Here is a 4,349-nt window from a genome sequence, read left to right on the forward strand (position 1 = left end):
CGGTTCAGCTTCACCTCTGGAAGATCAGAGTCAGAAAACACAAAGTAGGGTCTCCAACGTTTCCTATTATTTGGAGTCATGTACTAGATACTGCTCACTTTGAAAAAGGCATTTCAAAAAGAAAAAAAGCAACTGTTTATGACTTCACACTAATATAAAATAGAAATAAAGCAAGCAAAAGAGATCTACTTTGCTAGCACTGGAACGTGCAGATTTGTTGATGTAACGGGACTGACATACCACGACAATCACATTTCAACTCACTTCATCTGTTTCAGCTTCTTACTTCCTCAGTCTCTATATATTGTCAGCTAACTTGGAGGATGGAAGCCATATCCAGGATATTTGGATTTGTGCAAATAGCTGATGATTCAGAGTGATGGGAACAAGCATGATTTGTGTATGTTATTAATCAGTGGTCAAGTAACTGTTCATTAGTCAGAAAATAACACTGAAACAGATCAAAAGAAGAAACAGCAGGCAGTAATGGAAAGACATGCAATTGATTATGTTAAAATTCTAAGAAAAGGAACATCATTGGGGCATCAGGTTTCTTCTCCCTTTAAAAGGCAGAAGGGGAATTTGAGTGAACCCTTAAGATGTCTTGAAATAGTCTGGGACTCCCTTTTGCTTTGAGTCTAAAAAGAAAAAAAAAAAAGCCAGAGAGAGTCATGAACTTATATTTAATATTTTAAATGTAGTACGTTTGCCTTTCTGGAAAAAAGAATAACTGAAATAACTCTAGAAACAACTCTCTTGCAGTTTCCTTCTTTATTTGTCCAAGGTGACTTAAGACACGTGACTCACACTGACTTATAGAGATCTTTCAATTTGCTCCTCTCTGGGACTCAGTCATTTCAGAAAGTACTATAACCACATTTACCCTCCAGGACTGCCGTTCTTGGCAGGCACCGGCTGCCCCGTGCCCGGGTCTGTGACGTCCGGAGGTAGAGCAGCGACTCTTTCACGGGCACCCCCTTGCCGTGGGGAAGGAGCTTGCGTGCCCTTGTGAGGTTGAGAGCTGTGCTGGTGGTGGCATGTGCCTCCGGTGGGGTCTCCCAAGCCAGACAGGTCTCAACTGAAGGGTCAGACAAAGTGTGTCCACGGGCAGGATGGGCTCACTAGCCTTCGGGCACCATCCTAGGAGAAGGACAACTCTGACTCCAAACCTGGGCAGATGGAGCTCGTTTAGCCCTGTAAGGCATCCATCATCTAAGAGAAGGATACTCGAACCAAACCTACGACCTGAGGACTTCGCTGTCACCGTCCAAGCTCGCTAGGCCCTGGCAGATGAACCTCAGGTGTAAAGGGTGGAGCCAGTTCCGCGCACGCTGCGCCTCACCTGAAAAATCCACCGCGCAGGCCCGAAGGGTGCACTCATCGCTTGCAGTGAGCGTGGGAAAAGCCCTTCCCAGATCTTCGTTCACGAAGCCAAGCCATGATGATAACCACATTTCACTCTTCGCAGGACATCTAGGTTAATACCTGAACAATGCATATTTGATTTTTTTTATAACTGGGATTATGAAATAAATGAAATAAACCAGAGTATCAAATTTTAGAAGATTTTGCTGAGGCAAATAGTTAAAGAATACATCCTAAGACATCTCTGGCAGTTCTTGCCATGCCATATACAATTCAACAAGAATGTCTGGGAAGTTCTCTGTAGTCCACAACTCAACACTTACATGTAACCCAAAGTTACAGATTCAGAAACAGAGGAGGTTTATTAGACCTCAAAGTCAACCTATATGTAATCACACTTTAAAAATACCTGACCACCCTACCTGTAACATGGAAACAACTATTTGTAGGGCATTTCCTCCATACTTTCTCAACTGCTCAATCCCGAGAATTAAGCTCCTTGCCATTCTCCTCTTCCAACTTAGACCTGACTTTCAAATGCACTACCCAAACATTTTATTTTTTTTTCTTCCGGAGCTTCCCAAAGAGCACGGTATTGTGGCATGAGGACTACCAGCATCTCAAAAAGGGAGGAAAAAAGGTGTTAGCAGAAAAACATATAAAGCAGAACATCTCAAGTTTTCATCTGTGTGTGTATGAATGGTTCTACTGCTGTAGAAAGGATGGGGACGCTCTGTGAAGATACTTCTGGCTTTCTAATGCAAAGTTCCACTCACAGTGTAAGGCAATTTCCCAATGACTGTGATTTTTCCTGAACCTTTGGCTTTCTTGTCTGAACAACCTACATCATCCTTTAGCAATACAAGTCTCTTCCTCCTCCTTTTTCCTTCACCCACAGTAGCATCTGTAATTTCTGAACAGCATGTGCATAGAACTCTTAAACGCTGACAGATTTTCGAACCTCATGGTGCAACGTGGCTCAGGACATGCAGCGTTTCCAAAGACAGCACGCAAACCTCTGAACAGCTTAACTACAGGAAGCCCAAGTAAGCCTACAGTTGCAAATGCAGTTTTAAGATAAAGCCACAGCAGCAGTTTAAGACAAACCCAGAGCTTTTTTTAATCTAAAAATTCAGAAGTACTTGGGAATACTATTATTTTAGGAATAGTAAACTGATTATCATTACAAAAGGAACAGAAAACAATCTTCCAGAGAAGGCAGGAGAACCAAAGAGGTGAAGGAGAACACACAAGACACTGAGTATCATTGACCAGAGAAAAGAAGCGATAGAATTCACAAGCTAGCACTCTCCATTAGTTATAAATCACTAATGCTAATCTCACTTTCCGAAATCGCCAACTGCTTCTGCAGCATCCAAGATGCCAACTCCCTCACTACCTGATGGGGACCACTGGTCTAACGCCAAATCCCTGTACACACTCTCCCATTAACAAATGCCAGTATCTTGTGACCTGCTCCCTCACTCTGACTGAAACAGCTGGCTTTGGGAAAAAAGGTTTCTCTCTCCTGTATTAAAACATAATCAATGTGGAAAGAAGCATCTGAAATTAATTTATAGAAGACAATTAAGTTCTTACAGCTGGAATTATTCAGCAGATATCACAGACATTTCAGCAACTGGCCCCCACTAGTCAATACACCTGGCAAAGTAACCGTGCTTCATACTTCTGCTCTGTGATGTCTTCACATGACCAGTGGGATTTTTGCACCAAGACATTCCTTTGCTTAGTCATCCAGTAACTAGAAACACAGCACTTCGTTATGATGAAAACATTCCAGCACACCAGTGACTAAACCCCACTTTCAGAAGTGACTCAGAGTTATGGTACCATAACTGAGGTATTCATTTCAGTACACTACAGAAACAAACCAGCTTCACATGAGTTGGCTTGATTACTAAAAATTCCACTCAATATTTTATCTTGTTTTAGTCAGAATGCCTTCTGCTCTCTGTATGATTGACAAAAACAGGTGATCTAAAAAATCAGACAAAAAGCATGATTCTCCTCCGACAGGAACATGTAACTCTAAGATTTGTATTTCAAAGCAATTAAAACAAATCAAAACCCAAAACAACTGTAACCCATACAGATTTTCATTTGTGCTTAGTTGGTTGGGTTTTTCTCCTACTATTTTTTCAGAATAAAATCATCAAAGCCTGAAAACCACCTATGTAGTCAAACAAACAGAACCCTTCTAACTGGGTTTGCATCAGGCTTGGATGAACAGAGCCCAGGTAGCAAGCGGATTTCACCGTGCCGGCTTCAGAACGGCACAGCTTAATCAAGGGAAGCTTAATCAAGCAGGCTTACAACTGCACACAAACCGGCAAGCACTGCTGCCTGAGAAACCTTTAAATTTGTCACTAAGCACTGGTAGTCCAAAGGCTTTCACAGCAAAGAGGGGGAAATTTACTTAAAATCAAACAAAACTCAGAACTGGCTATAAATCAAACAGCGACAAACGAGCCTAAGGATAACTACAGCACGTCCAATTCATTCTTTTAGGAGCCTAATCTTCCACCTGATTTATCATTAAAATAAAACAAACGTCTCCAGTTCTGTATCGATATCTGTACTTAAAGCACTGAAGGAAATCAGTGTCAGAAGAGAAAGAACTCAACAGCTATTAAATTATTACCAATATATATGTAAGATTAATGTTGTAGCAGGTGTTGAGAGCGATCAAAGGAGTCCTGGTAGCCCGGTACAGCAGTAGGAGGTTCCCTAGAAGAATCCACAAAGAAGATCCCCAGAGGATCCTCTCCCGAGGAACAGCATCTCCTCCGTGAAGCAAGCACCCCCAGCAGCGCAAAACTACATTTCGTGAGACCTACCAGGACAACCAGAAAAACCCTGAGTAAAAGGCTGCAAACAAACCTCCTCCGCCAGCTTTGTCTTTCGACGGTCTCAGCCCGGGCTCGCTCAGGTTGAAAACACCCTCCACGCAGCTGTCCCGGCCC

Source organism: Buceros rhinoceros, unplaced genomic scaffold (genome assembly GCF_000710305.1).
Source record: "Buceros rhinoceros silvestris isolate BGI_N320 unplaced genomic scaffold, ASM71030v1 scaffold9144, whole genome shotgun sequence".
NCBI classification, from domain to species: Eukaryota; Metazoa; Chordata; class Aves; order Bucerotiformes; family Bucerotidae; genus Buceros; species Buceros rhinoceros.